Source organism: Harpia harpyja, chromosome 12 (assembly GCF_026419915.1).
Source record: "Harpia harpyja isolate bHarHar1 chromosome 12, bHarHar1 primary haplotype, whole genome shotgun sequence".
Lineage (NCBI taxonomy): Eukaryota > Metazoa > Chordata > Aves > Accipitriformes > Accipitridae > Harpia > Harpia harpyja.
The window spans coordinates 39075172-39091106 of record NC_068951.1 but is presented as its reverse complement, the minus strand read 5'-3'; the positions used below and the strand labels follow the sequence as shown (position 1 = coordinate 39091106).

Below are 15935 nucleotides of genomic sequence, written 5' to 3'. Positions count from 1 at the left end.
CAGCCTGTAAAACCAAGGTGCTAATGTTAGGAATCTTTTTTTTCTTATTATTTAGTTGCCCTTCATTCATGTTTTTTCTTCTCTTTAAAAATTTTCAGTGCCATGCCTAGTGAGCTGGCCAAAAGTGGGAATACATGAGGCATATAGAGCCACCTGCAGAAGGGCTTTTTGAGGACTAAGACCCTGTGGTGCTGCACACCAAACCCAATCTGCCAGCTGAAAGATAACCCAGGAAAAGAAAAAGGGATTTTTATTTTTTTTTTTTAAATTTTTTTTTTTTTAATAAGGACCTCATCCTCAATCTTGATCACCACTTGGCATCACAAACACGGGGAAAGGAGAGGAACAGAGGGACAGCGGCTGCTAGACACGAGAAAAATGCCAAACTATGGCCTCAGCGAGGGTGGGAGCGAGCACGTGACAACAGAAAGAAGCCATCAACTTCTCCAGGCATCCCAAACCATTTTCTTGCACCCAGAAAAGCACTCTCCCCTTTCACTCTATGGCAGAAAGCAGTTCTGCCCAAGGGCTGGAGCGCAGGAGGGCCCTCAGCAGTTTCAGCAGAGCCATGGCAGGGATTGAACACAGATGTCATCCAAATACAGGGGTTTACCTATAGACTTTTTTCTGACCAGGTTGCTTTTCCCTTGCAAAATGAGCACAGCTACACTAGTACAAACTCCAGCGCCGTGTTATTTACCCTGTTACAAATAACAAGCTATTCCCCAGCCCGGTGCTGCCGAACTGCTGCGCTTCAGCCGACACCGTTCGCAGCAACCCACACGTTCCTGGTTAGGCAAAGTACCAAAGATGGCAAAACCAAACAAACCATCAATTGCTCGAGTTGAGCACTCTTCTACCTGTCCTTCACATCTGCAGACAACCTGCAGGACCTTTTTCTTCCTTGTATCTCCCCTTTATCCGCACAGACGTTCCCTGGGCCGGAGCGTGGGTGATGCTGGTGCCTCTGCAAAGCCACGGGGGGCAGAGGGGAACTCGGGGGGGGGGAAAACTGGGGGTTAGTTTTTTCCCCCAGTTGGGTTCCATTTGGGAAGGAGCCAGCAGAGCCCCAGGAGAGGGAGGAACCAGCTGCGTCGCCCGACAGCGAGACGAGGGCTGGCTCTGGCACGGCGGGATGCCAAGCTCCAGCGTGGGACATCACCGTGCCTCCTGCGCCCTGTCCCCAGCCTCTGCTGGAGCCCTACTGCCCGTGGAGCAACAGGTCTGTGAGCGGTAGCGGATCTACACAGAATGTAGAATGGTGCTCAGCTCCTTCCGCCGAGACCACCCCAACACCCGCAGCGGGCGATGGGTTCCCGTGGACGCGTGCCCCAGACACCCCAGGAAAACCCCACGGGGTCCACGCTGGGGCAGCCACTGGTGATGCTGCCAAGGGTGGAGCAGCCCAGAGACAGCCTAACGTGGGCCAGCTGGCATTAAGCCACATACATGCACAAAAAAGGGATCGGTATTGTTTTCTCCCATAAGACCAGTATTCCAAAAGGAAAAGGGGGGGGGTGGTGGTGGTGTGGAAATCGCATTGTCACGTACTTTTTTTTTTTTTTTCCTACCCCCTTCAAGGACTGAAATTGTCCTCCTAACTTTGGAGGAAGAGGCAGGGGAGGAAGTTTTGATGAAAGGCACTTAAACATGATGGCCTGACTTGGCCACGGTGCCTCCTGGGAGTTGTAGTCATATCTTCTCCACCCAAATCGCTTTTTTTGGCGCAGCCCCGCAGCACAGTAACGCTCCCCATGACACAGCAGCAGCTGCAGCCCCGTCCCAGACCTCCCCGCCTGCATGGCCAGGGGACAGCGGGACCCCCTGGACTTTAGTTGCTACAAGACAGCCCGGGGGCTGCTCAGGATCCAAACCTTATCGGGGTTTGGCCAGAATATTTCAGTTTTCTTTCACAGTCTCCCCTTCTCACAGAATTCCCATGGAAACAAAAACAAAGCTCGCGCTGTTTGGGTTTGGTTTTTTTCCTCCTCTCGAGGGGAGGGTGTGAATGAAATTGGTAAAAGAAAAGCTAAAAAAAAAAAAAAAAAAATATATGTATGGAATAAAACATGAAATACCACTTCTTAGCTTGATCTTCCCTGCGGCGGTGCATCTCTGATCCGTGTCACCCCTTAAGACCCTCAGGGGACAGAAATGGGCCTCAGAGCTAAAATAAGATGTTATTTCCTGTATCGCAAACTTGCTTTTGGGCAGGAAAAAACCCAAACCCGAACCCTCCCGCGCCTCTCCTCCCTGGCACATCATCCCACAGGTACCATCGTCCCACAGATGCCGTCGCGTGGGAGCTGCCCCGTGCAGCCCACAGCTGCCGAGGCCCCAGCGGGCAGCGCAGAGGCACAGGGCTGCAGGGCAGTGCACAGCTTCAAGGGAGAACAAGGGGAGGAAAAAAATAAAAAGGGGGTTTTTTTGCAGCAATTCACAAAGCTTAAAGGAATGCCAAGCACGTCAGTATATGAAGCACAGTATCTGGAGGAAGGAGAGAGTGGAAACCATCTCCTTATGGTGTTAAGCTAAGACACACACTGTCTTTCTATTTAAAACCCTGCGGTAACATGAATGCCAGGTTTGTGCGAGCTCAACAAGTCCATCTGAAAACAATTTACGTGGTCCTCTCTACTGCAGGATCCGGGCACCTGACAGCTTTTAATGCCTTGCCATGCCCACACAGCAGGATACGACCCACCTTTACCTGCTGGAGAACCAAAGACCAGATCTGGAAAGGCATTTAATGAACCACAGAGACCAGCGTGACCTCCCCGGGGTCCAAAGCAGCTCTGGGACGGGGACGTGGGCCCGCGGGGTGCTCAGTGCTGCTGCCCCCCTCCCCTTCCCCTCCGCCTGGGAACCGATGCTGGGTACAACCCTGGCTGTGCTAAAAACGAGGGGTTTGCTACCAACACTGGGTACCCAGGCATGTCCCGCAGGCCGAGCCATCCCAGCAAGGCCAAACCATGTTTCATCCCCTACCAGCACCCCGAAACTGTGTCCGGCCAGGAGGGAGCAAGAAGAAAGCAAGACACAATCCGGGGCTAGGGTTTGGGGTCTGCCTCGTTTTTCCCTCATCTTCCTCAACAGCAGTTCATTAAATGGTGAATTACACGTTTTATCATTTGTCCATAACAAGTTGTCAAGTCCGTACGTTATTGTTAGCAACGGGAAAGGAACTAACTAAAATATTCTTAAAGTATGTCATGAGCACTTGAGTAAGAGTTAAGTAACGAGCACTTCTTTAGCGAGGAATCTAAGCGAGACACGCTCCACCCGTTTTGTTAACAGACAAAGGCTTACATAAGCTGGATGTTACATAAAATCCTAAAATAGGGAGCCAGAGAACTCCCCCACCTTTGGCTGATAGCGTGACTGCAGCCCACGTATACCTGAGGTGACACCGAACCAGCTCCGAGCTAACGCGCAGCTGATGGCCAGGTCTGGAGCCGGCAGAAGCAAGGAGCGTGGACAGACGTGTCCTGCGTGTGCTTGCGCTAGCCCTGAGCATCGCTTGGGCTACGAGTCCGGATTTGCTCTCACGCTTCTCCGGAAACAGCCTGTACAGTAACACGCTCCAAGCAGCTTTATCATCGCTGTGATAATCAAAGTGTATATATATATATATATCCGTTCTTGTGTTCTCATGTGTGTCAGGTCAGGCTAAACACCATCTGATCCCAGGGTGCCATCCCAAGGGAATTATAACTGATGCTTAGGAAGGAGTACGCGAATGGGGCACGGTAATGGGGGAGCTTCTGCGGGACTCTCCCTGTCTCCAGCGATTTGCAAGGGACTTTCCTAGCCAGGAAATCTTTGCAATTTTGCAACGCCTCATAGCTATTTCTTTAAATAAATTGTCCAGTGAGGTTTTGAGTTCATGTGAACTTTCAACTTCCACAATATCACGCAACAAAAACCACCACAATTTACCCTAATTTATCTGTGGAAAAAAAAGGGAATCCAAGTCTTGCAAGATCAACTACTATAGCTAAAAAAAAACAGGCTGGCAGAGGGTGCAACCTCTTCATCAGGTCTTGCATGCCTGAAAGCCTGTCTGTCTCGAGACGAGTTCTCGACCTCAGTAAAGAAATATTTTTCCTCCCTAGACACCTTGTGTCCCACCTTAAAATGCGCTATTCCAGCACTCAATCAACTCAGCCCACACCAATGGTTACTTCCTAGACACGAGGTCAAAAAAAGTCTCAGAGAAGAGGATTTGCAATTCTTTTCACAACCCAGACACCCAATCCTCCTTCTAATGCAGATATCGGATGCAATTTCACGAGAAGTCGGGGATACTTACCTGGTTGGGGGGAAAAATGAGGGGAGAAAGATCTTGAGACACAGGACTGTAGGCCAGGCAGAGCAAAACATATCAGGAGTTACTCTCTGGACTACAAGGGTGCTATTCATTACAGTAATCAGTTTGCTCTGCGGTACTTGCAGAGACATGCCAAGGCTGTTATGTGATTCTGCTCGACTGACTTACCGTTTGTGATTTGCCTAACCTTTGCTCTAAATAAATGGGAGCTGTGCAGAGGGAATTTTGATGCAACTCCCCTGCTTCTAGAGCATCCTCCCTGGCTGCATCCTACATGCGTCCCTGGGGTTTGTTTTAAGGAAGAGACAGACAGAAGGCAGGCAGGAGGAGAAAACGAAGAAATGAAATGCAAGCTGTCTGGCCCACAAAAAAAAAACAAACCAAAAAACCATAATAGCCTGTCTTTGTTTTCTATCATGTTATTTATCTTACTTCAGAATTAAATCCAGATGACATAGATAAGACAGTGGTGACCCCTAGTGCCCTCTCCAGCTGCAGCTTCTACTGTTATTCCCTGTATTGATATTTGAGCATAAGCAGGGGGAAGAAGCAGCACCTTTCAGATTTGTTCTTCGTTCACAAAGCCTCGCTTTCTCTTCCCTTTCAGAAACAGGATCTAATTTCCTCTCCCTACTCAAACTTTATTACTGCGAGGCGTTCGCTGCAGCATCCCTTTGTTGCTGTTGTCTGGGAACAAAATTAGACAAATTTACTTGTGTAAGAACTCACTATATTCCATTGACCCTTTATCATAGTACATTTATATTTATTATGCTTACAGGAAAGAAAGAAGAGCCTATTTTGCTCACTCCAAGCTTGTCAAGAGCTAAGAACAGCCATTCAAACTCCTGAGAAGAAACCTTTGTCTTGTATAAAGTGTATTTTGCAGCACCAAGCCACTGAAAGGAGCGAGTCTTTCCTGTGACAGCCATCGGTATGCACCATTATTTTTTTTTCCTAGCAATATCAAAACTCTCTGTTCCCGTGACTCAACCCACACCAGATGTGCCCTGCTCGCTGGGATGCTCGTCAGGGGCTTTTCCTGGTGTTATTGTGGGGGAACAACACCTCTTCCAGAAAAATCTCAAGACACCTCCTCGCAGATTACTTTGGGATGCAGGATTTTCCTTGAGGAAATAAACAATCTTAGCATAAGCCTGAAAGACCTTTAGCTTCCTGATAACGGAGGGTTTTGGGCATCTTCCCTCTTGCACAGGCTTCTCGCCCTGTTGAGGTAGGGGTCTATGCCTCCCACCCCCCTGGGTACGTGGTACCACCTCGATGCACCGCTCTGGGGACCAGCGTTTTGCTTTCCATCATTTGGCATCTCAGAATTTCGCTTATTTAATAGGATCTCGTCAGCACCTCCTCCGCCGAAGAAGCCGCCCGCTGACGGTGCCCACAGCCATGTCTCCATCCTCAAGAGAGCAGCAGACGCCCCTGTGCAGCCTTACGGCCTCTAATGCCTCTTCTGCTCCGGATTTCTTCCCTAACCCTTGCAGGCAGGCGTCGGCACCCTCGGCCATCATCATCACCCCGGCACCCACGGCCATCATCATCACCCCGGCACCCCTCGTGCTGCATCCCGCCGGCCGCACCGAGACGCGGAGCCCGGGTCCCCAGAGCCGCCACCGATTTCCACCCTCGCCGCTCAAGCCCCAAGAACGGCTTAGCACTTCCCAAACCACAATCAACTCCCGGGGCTGCATTTAAACCTCCGAGCCCCCCGCGGGGGCACGGCGCGTCTCTCCCCCCCCACCCGCAGCCCAAGCCCGCTCCATCGTCCTCGCTCCCCCGGCAGATACTCACGATGCCGTCCCCTTTCGCCGTCCGCCAGCCCGCTTCTTCACCAGAAACAACTTCCAGGTCTCGGCCAGCCCTTCCTCCCCAACATCTTCTCGCTTTCGCGCAGATCCCCCGGCCGCTCGTCCCCAGACTTCCTTCCCCTAAAGCCTACGGGCTTCCTGCAGCCCTCTCCGTGCCCTCCGCCAGAAAGCAACACCACGCTTCTCCCCAGCCGAGCCCTTCGCTGGCGTTTGTACCTGTGGCTCAGCCCAGCCGAGGATGGATCAGCCGCGGGTGAGGCTGGTCGATGCCTCTGCAACAAGCGTTTTACTCCTTGCAGGGCTAGGCGGGCGTGCTGTAACTGAAGCGACCGCATTTTTTCCGATTTTACTGCAAGTTCTTTGTCTGTTCTGGACGTAACATTGTTTTACTCGCTGAATTGTTTTCCCCTGGTTTTATATCTCTAGGTGCACGTGCTCGCTTGTTTAAATTAAAAGCAACACTTTCTGAGTTGAGGTTGCTCTTAATGTTTCATTTTAAAAGTAGGCTTCGAGGCGGGGATAGGAACTGTGGTAGTCATTGCGTAATTTTAAGCTGGTTTTATCTGGTGTAAATCTTACTTTCTTTTCTTGTATAGCGCTGAGATACCCTGTGCTACCCAGCGTACCACCAACTCCGCGTTGCTCCGTGTCTCTGGATCCGGCACTGCTCCAACCTTCCCACCTTATTTTCTTTTTCCCCTCTGTTTTTATTAAGTATATGCAAAAATCTCATCCTCTGAGCCACTGGTTGCTTCTTTCACAATGTTCCATGCTGTTTCTACTGAGTTTCTTTTCCTTGTTAGCTTTAGTAAACACCATTTTCTCTTTATTGCTGTTCTGGCTGCATATGATCCCATAGAGAGAAGGAACTACAAAATCTCTCCCTATAGCACACATATCTTATCTTTCTGTAGGTGCATTTTTAAAAATAGCGTATTTTTCTCTATAGTCACATTTTCGCTTGGTGCTAGCTCTGTGTATTCCAGTTATGCTCTGCATCTAAAACGACTCCCTCAGGCTTACATGTGCCTATAGCTACTGGCAGTATTAGCTCTGAATATTTTCATTTAAACTCTGGCTTCGTTCACTCACACTATTAAAATGCTCAAAATGAGCTCATCACTTCAATTTTTGATTATCACATGAATCAGCTTTTTTGTATGCTTTTGCAATATGCTACTTCCCTGGTTCCTCAGATCCTCGTTTATTCTCTCGGAAAGTTACTCTTGTGAAGTGAAAATGCTTTCTTGGATGTCACCTGAATGTCAGAATCTGAACCAGGCAAAGCTGGGTTGGACACAAATCCAGCCAGTGAAACAGCCCATCATCAGGTGAAGTAGAATCATCATCATTAAAAATACCTTTATTAAAGACTGGAGTGTTTTCCTTCCAAAGGCTACATTTGTTCAAGGAAACTATAAATCCTGTGGCTTGCCTGACACTGCAGGTCAGGCCAGATGATCAGAATAGTTTATTCTGGCATTCGTACTTAAAAACTTACAAATACCCTGGCAAACCGGTAGGGAGGTGGTCAGACAAGATAAGGGAGTTGGTGCTTCTGACCTTAAATTCTCCGAATTCGCCTGCAGTCCTGCTGAGACACCCACTTCTCCCACAGCAACTAGTAACGCAGCTGCTTTTACTTGTTTTCCTTTTTATCTGAGCTCTCATAACTTTCAAAACTTTGTTAGAAAACTGGCCTAATACATCTTACACCGCTTCACCTCCGTTTTCCTGGCGATGGAGAGCCAGTGTTTTACCACGGTTATCGTCGCATGAGTGCCTCCCCAGTTTCTGACTCATGTAAATGAGATGACGACTCACTCGGAGGAGTTTGTTCAGGGCTCCGACGAAGAGGAGGCAGTGCCAGGCTAGAGGCAGCTCTCGGACTTTGCTCCTTAACAGGTTCAGTAAGGAGTGCTTCCTCCGAAGTCCCTGTGCTGGGGCCATCCAGCTGAACAGCCAGGATGGATCCGTCCCCTCCTGCCACCGCCCGTCTCCCGCGCGATGCTGCACGCACCCTCTCCCTGGTAGCCCACGGGCAGGGTGGCCGGAGGAAGGAGGATTTTTATGACGTGGCCCGTTGGATGGATCACAACAGGAAGAAAAAACGGGGGTTGAATGAATCATGAAAGTTTCAAAACGCCCTCAGCTGGAAAACCCACAGGCTCTGCAGGGGAGGCAGGAGAAGCAACAGCCGAACGCGGTGGTCTGAGGTGACCGGCAAGTCCCCCAGAGGAGGAGCGGACACCGCGCAGCAAAGGCGTGCAAGCTGGAGCCTGGCCCCAACAGAAGGCACAGAAAAAGGGGGTTATTTTTCCTTCAGAAAAGCCGTCAGGAAGCATAAAGCTGGTCTCAAAAAAGTTAGTTTGCTCTTTGACACGCACACATGCAAAAAGGCAATAAGAACTGCTGCGCGCTGCCTTTCAAGAGTTTAGACCAAACTCAAAGCTGCCATCAGTCCCAGTTCCCCAGTGCTCTGCTCCCAGTTTGCTCAAGCTCTAAAACCAGCAGCGTAATTCTCTATTCCTCTTTTTTTTCCCAGACTCCCGGTCATTTTGCACAGTCCAAGTAAAACATGTAAAACCAGGCTTTGCCATAGGATGAAAACTGAAAAAGGGAGAACAAGTGAAAAAAAAAAACCCCAAACAATCAAAGAAACACAAAACCTTACACACAAAACCCCAGCGGAGTCCGTGCAATCCCTTCTGTTTATACTCACCAACACATGAGCTGCACAGACCTCAAAAGAGCACTGCTGGGGGTATATTCTCACCTTCCTTGAATTCCGTCCATAAATCTGGGAAGACCAGGGTATTAGAAATCACAGCGTGCTTGGCAGACAAAGATACCCAAGCGTACAACATGGGATGAGTCGCCTTCACATGGAAGTCTTTTTGGAGGAAATAACTGGACACAAATGTTTATCTGAGGTTTGGGATCAGCGTGCTGAGCAGCACGGTGTTTACCTACGTGTACCGCCCATTTGCCTGGCTAATCCATCAGGTCCTCTTTCAACAGAGGAAAACATTAAAGGAAAAGCCTTGAAAATTTTTGCCTTTCATCCAGTTTTTGCACTCGCTCAGCTGGCAATCAGTGTTCCACTGTAGATTTCTGAAAATTATTAACAAATACATAAAGGGCACTAACAGACTGGCATGCAGCCTTAGAGGTGTCAGTCATTTTTAAGCCTTCAAATGAAAGTGGCTGTGAAGTGCCAAATTACCCTGTTTTACCCTCTGTCACACTTACCGAGGGAGCGTAAACCTAAACCAGAACCGGTTCTTCAGCAATTTAATTATAAGTATCACGTACAGCAGCCTGTAACGCACACCCAGAGATGGGCTGCTTAGTTTTTACCTTCTTTATTTTTTAACTTCCTTTGGTTTTTAACTTTCTGCCAGTCTCTAATGGATACCCGGATACCCGGTTATCTCTGATCAGCTGGAGGAAGGTCATGGCTGGGAGTTTTCTGGCTCTCCCGTAGATGAACAACACGAGTGCGAGGTGTTTGGTTGGCATCTGCTCCACAGCTACAGCCCCCGTTTCCAGCTGAGCACATCGGAGGTTTCTGTGCTCATACAAGAAGGGCCAGCATTTATTTGGGGTCATGGCATCATTACTGGCATCTCTTCAGGCACATCCGTATGCAAACGACCAGCATTTACTTGGAATTTGCATTAATATTGAACTGAAAAGCTGCTTCGGAAGGCACCTGTTTCCAAATCTTTGGGTTCTCCCCATAACCAAACATCTCCAGGCTGATTTACGGGGGTGAAGGTTGCAGCTGGGCATGACTCAGAGCTGCACGTCTGTCATATTGACTTAAGTAACCGAGGGCTGCCGTGAGCAAACTGCCCATCCCAGATCCAAACACCCTTATCTCCTGGCAGCGCTGTTCCTTCTGCGTTTAAAGCAAAACAATGCTTTGGGGTCAGGAACGGAGTTAAGCCGATGAGATGAAATCCCAGCACTGCACTGTGGATGCAGCTATTTCTGAAGACCGCGGAGAGGACGGTAGCACCTCTGCTCTGGGAGGCAGCTGAGCCACAAGATGGGTGAAGTTAAGAGATAAGGGGGTAAAGATACGCCGGCAGCAACGTGGGATCGCCCACCACCAGTCCAGCTGAGGCGCTTTCCGACGTCACCTTAGTGTTACGCTGAAGGACCAAAAAGCAAGCGGTTCATGGCCTTTTTTTTCTTCTTTTTTTAAGAACTACTTCCACTGTTACTGTTTTAAAGGTAGGAAGAAGTGACTTTTTATCTCAGAGGAGTGGGAAAAAATTGTATAATATTCCTGCATCTAACCATATTAAACGGAAAGGAAAATCGCCTGCAGTTTTCAGAAAACCAGGCAAAACTAGGACTCTGGCCAGCCACTCTCTCCATCGTTTTTAACAGATCTGTGCTGTGAGGGTATTCACCACTTTAAAAGTGGGTGAATAGAGGTAGGGAAGTGAGGGACTGCACAGTGACGGCGGAGGAGAAGGTGCTTCAGGACTGCGAGTTCTGGCTCAAAACACCCAGCCCTTGGTACAGCGTGCTGATCCAGTATGAAACCACTGGGCTATTGCAAATATGCGAAAATATCTTGACGGGATAGCTCTGCTTTTCTTCTGCTGCTTCTGGTGCCCGTCTGGTCCCAGGGAAGCCATGTGCATACAGCATCCCGGTCCCACGGGGGACACGGCCGGCCCCGGGAGGCTTTCTAAGAACAAACTGGGGAGGGAGCAACACTCCTTCCCCACAATTTCCGAGCAAAATGGTTGTGGCATATTTAGGTGTCCAAATATTGATTTTCTTGCAAACAGCTGGCAATTGCACGGCCCCTCCAGATGGGGGTCCCACCGCTCACCTGTAATTCTTGGGGTGCATCTCGCCCAGCCATCACATGCCAGGCTGCACAGCTACTTGCAGCCAGCTGGCTAATTATTTCATATAAATACTCAGCATCGCATACGACATTCCCTGAAATGACAGCCTTTCAGGGAAGAGGGGTAGCAGAGGCTTGTGCAGCGTTCATGGCTGAACTTAAGCAACTAAAACTTGCTTCGCCGAAATTGGAGCACAACGAGGCTTCCCTGGCAGCAGCAGTTACGAACAAGCATTATCGGATTGCTTTCTGCAGCAATAGCACTTTGTTATTTTCTTCCTGTGAGGGACAGGGAAATGTCATACGTGGTGGGGGTGCAATACCTGTCACAGATTTACTCTTGGCAACTAGGGATATTTCTTAGAAACTCTTCAGAAGTGCTTGATTCAAGGTTTTTGAAAGGTTGTCTCATCTTTACTCTGAATCACTTTTGGTTTCCATCTTCTAGTTCCTGACACAGCAGCTTTTGTCGGGCTGGTGGTTCAGGCTGAACCCGCAGAGCAAAGCTCTCCTGAAGCTTCATTTAGTGATGAAAAGGGATGCTGAGATTCCCCCGGAGACATCTGAGCGGAAACCCTCTGGGAACAGAGTATGTTCCAGTGGGGAAAAAAACCAGGCAAGGGTTAGGTTTATTGTATTTAGGTTAGTATTTGTATTAATGCTAGTACTTGTTTGAAGGTCAGTATTTATTTCAGTAAACTATTGCTATCAGTGAGCAGCTAAGTGTCCTCCTGCCCTGCCTTACTTAGATGGGGAAAAGCGTGTTATTCTTGACACACCAGCCTGACTTTCCACGGTTGCACCCCAAGTCCTACTGCGTTTTTAAAGCACTGAAGACACGATGCTGCTTGTTACACAACTCCTTTGGCTTGCTGGAAAGCAAGCCTAACCTTTCCGCACTGCAAATGCCAGCTTTGCACCTTTTAAGCTGCCGATGATGTACTCCGCTATCTGATTTTTGGGAGGCTCCTCATGACTCCGGGTGCAGTGGTGTGCGTTCAACGTTTTGAAAAGCAGACTTCAGAAGGATGTCGTAAAAGGAACACCTTTGACTTCTGATTGCAAAAACCAGAGATCGCTTCAGGAGATTACAGCCCCCGTGCAAATAGGTTTGTTTGGGGTGGTACCGCTATTAATGACTTTACTGACTGAGACAGCGCTCACACATCGATAGTCTGGGCAAGGACTGGTTTTAATTAGGAGCACTAAGGCTTGTTAAGTGACCGAGTAAGGTACTGAGTCACATCACATGAAATGGTATGGAGAGTGCTTAGGGCCATGGAGTTAAGTCCTTCCTTTTAAAACCTTTCCTAAGGTTGTTCCCCCGGGAGGAGGAAGCCAGCGGGGCGTTTGGCATCGCAGCACGCTGTTCAAGCGGGTACCACAAACACGCCTGATCAGAGGCTAAAGAGAATTTTGTGGACTCCTAAGAACAGACACGCTGAAATATTACTTCAGTGGAGACACACGGCTGGGGAGGGTGTTTCTTCCATTCTCACGCAGTCCCTAAAACACTTAATTTAACACCGGCCAGCCCCTTAAACACCATGCTTTTACTTGGGCAGGACCTTCCTCTCCCTGTGCGGCTCCGGGAGGCCTCGTCCCATCCTCGGTCCTTGAGAAGGAAGCCTTCTGAAAGTTGCGACAGAGCCCCCGAGCCTCGGTTCCTGGTTTGGGGGAAGATAAGATGTCTTCTGGGAATTGTAGTTCCCGGGAAACATGAATTTGCAGCCTTCCTCAAAAGGCGAGCCAGGAAAGCCGGCAGCCTGCGACCGTTTCCATTGCTCCGGTGGAAGGGAAAATGTGTTGAAATTAAGAGAGGGAAATTTTTATAGGCGACCCTGCTTGGAAATTAGCAGGCTGCAGTAGGAAAACTTGAACGCGCTTAGGAGAATTAGACACCAAGGAAGAAACTCTTTCTGCCTTGATGAGAACTGGAAAGGGCTGGTATTTCTTGGACTCTGCAGTCAAAGGGAAACTGGCCTTGGGGTTCGCTAGGAGGTATAAAGGCTGCTTGAGGAGAGAGCGGTGGCTAGCCAGAGACCCAGGCACAGCTAAGCCCTCATGGCTTAAGGGGGATGAAACTATTCTGGCAGAGTTGAAGAAAGTAGCTTTGCAAAAAGGAGAGGGAGAGTTTGGACGCCAAGAGGAGCAGAACTGCTCTGCCTGCTGCTTTTGCCTAGGGATGAGGCTTTGGGGCAAAGCATGCTGCAGAGCTGTGAAAGAGAAACTGCAGATACCGCTGAAAGAAGAACCTGGTGGCACGAACTAAGAATTGCTGACAAAAAGCGTACAGCAGTTGTTTGTGGTTTACATAAGTTACCGCAGCGTTTATATGCTGAAAGAGGCAGAGGAAGTGTTTCTAAGGACGACTGTGTTCTGTGAAGAACTGAACACAGCACAGGGGTCAGGCTGATAAATCAAAGAGCGGACACTACGTTTGCCCAAAGCTTCAAATAGTTCTAGGAAAGCGGTTTATATTCTTATTCTGGAAAAGACTATTACGTCCTTGTTTGTAAGAAGAAATGCTGTCCTCTGGCTATGCAAAGTTCAGTACGATATATTCTGCGGAAAGTCTGAATGCATTATCTAAAAGTCCTGGAGTCCACTGGGAGAATAACCCCTTTTTGTTACCCTGCTCAAACTCACCTGGGCAGCCACCAGCCCTGCAAACCCAGACCCTTTGGTCCACGCCTGGCCCTTTGCTACACAGGTCCCAGCAGAGCAGGCTCTTGCTGGAAAACCGCATTTACGTGCAAGCAACTCAGCTGTGGAGGTCTCGGTTTTGTTACTCGTGCTGGTTCACGTGTGGCTGCTGCAGCGTGTCCTCTGCAGCCTCTCTGGGCTTGGTTAGAGGGCTCTGCACACACAGAGCTGTTTGAGAAACTGCCATTACTTACCCTGCTCTCCTGGTTTGGGGTACAGCATCAATGGGAGTACTGCACTTACAAACTGAACACTAAATAACTGGAAATAATAACCAGTGAAGATATTTATGAGCTGAGTGGGGCCCTAGGACAGTAAAGGATGGTTGATGGCAGCTCTTTTGTTACCATTTGCACATATTGGCAGTAAAGGTGACACCAGCAGTCAGAATCACAGCCTTACAAAGACCTCTTAGACATTATTTTCCACTTTTACAAATTTAATTAGCTCTTTTCCTCTCAAGCAGTACAATACAAAGATATTTTTCCAGGTAATGTGGCCATTTTCTAGTTAAAGAAGCGGAGAGAACATTAAAGCAGAAAAGCATACCTGAATTAAAACTGTTATTCTCATTTTCTACGTGGACATTTTGGCAATCGCTTTTTCTCTGAAAGGAACAATCTTTTTGTTTAGCGCCATAATTCATGGGCTTCTAAACCAGAACGCTGATGGATGAATTCTCGAAAGATGGAGTTTAATCTGAATCCCCACATCTTTCTCTGGATCTACCAGGCTGGCATAAGTTTAGATGGTAACAGTCACATTTTCTTTTTCAAGGATAAGCAGTTGTGATCTCTGGTTCTCCTTCCCCACAGCTGGCAGGTTCGCAGGGCTCTTGCGTTTTTGGGAGGGGGACATTTTGCGTTATAGGACAGCGCTGAACAGAACTGTAAGGACAGGATCAGAAGAAGGAAGAACAATATGATAACAACGCATAGCCCAGAAGCACCTCCGGATCGAACCATCCCTTTTCTTTCTCCAGAAATCAGAGCTGGCCACAAAGCGTTTGGGCTGACGCAGCAGCCGAGAAGGGCAAGGTGAGGGCAGCAGCTCTGAGCACCCCGGTTAATCACGGCTTTGGGATGGCTGTAGTCAGCCCTGGGGTGTTCCCAGATAACGAACCCATGCCGAGGCACAGATAGCAGCTCACCGCGCAGCCTGGAGCACCCTCTTCAAGGTCTGGGTTTGAGCCTGGGGAACCGTCAGTTTGCGTCGGTACGTGTTGATTTCTGCATGAAGGTAATCTTTGTGCCGTTAGTGCAGCCCAGCACCTGGTTTCCAGAACAACCTGGTAACGGAATTATTCTTTTTGTTAATCGTACTATTCAAATAGAAACTTATGGACCTGATTTTCTGCTGTTAGGAAGCAGAAAATTAATCATACCAGCATACAAATGACAAGATTGAGTAAAGACTCAGGTATTGTATCAGCAGTTCAGACTGTCTTTCCTACAAAGAAAATGTTTCACGTATCCCCTGACACCATCCCGCCACGTAGTCTTCCTGGGGTCCTGAATTTCCTGACACTGTGATGTCCACCCCCAGTTTGAGGTGAATAAATTGATGCTGACTGACCAATAATTCAGCGTATCATCTCAGTAGTAGCATTAATCTTCCCTGTTCAATGGTGTAACATTTTATGTGCAAAAAGCACCTGAGGCTCAACAAGCCTTACTAAATCCTTACCAGGATTTGGGAAAAACAGTGTTTGTAGAGAGGGTGCCTCCTGCACTGAGCTGCTGGTGGAAAGAGGCAGATGAAGAACCACCCTTGAATCCACGAGCTCGAACCAGCTCCTCTCCAAAACAGCCCTTCTCTGCCACGTCCAGAAGGTGCTGAGCAAGAGTCATCATACGGATGCTGGAGATGCTCAGCAGAGATGCTCCAGATGAGCATCATCTCTCAACAGATGAGCTGGTAGCAGACAGACACGGCCGTTAAGACTGATGTCCTGAGCACATAGCTTATCTCTTTGTCCTACAAGTCGGACTGAAGCCAGCAACACCTCATCTGGGTTTAAGGACTCCAAGTGATAATGGTTCCACCGTCCTTGCTCAGAAACCACTCGCCATAATTACCCTTTCACCTAGCATAATTAAGCTTTCAAAGCTGAATATTTCTATTTCAGCCTTTCCTGTGGGATCTTGTTAGGACTTCCCCAGCGATACAGCAATGCACGCCTGCCATCAGATATCTTTTT

General features: G+C 48.6%; 1 long non-coding RNA gene across 1 annotated transcript; it reads right to left on the bottom strand.

The window, feature by feature from the left end:
- Positions 1-8473: 8473 nt before the first annotated feature.
- LOC128149327 (uncharacterized) lies at positions 8474-10031 on the bottom strand. The gene is made up of 3 exons (XR_008237608.1): positions 9409-10031; positions 8879-9270; positions 8474-8766 (listed from the first exon to the last, which is right to left on the bottom strand). It is a non-coding gene; the product is annotated as an uncharacterized LOC128149327 (long non-coding RNA).
- Positions 10032-15935: the final 5904 nt, after the last annotated feature.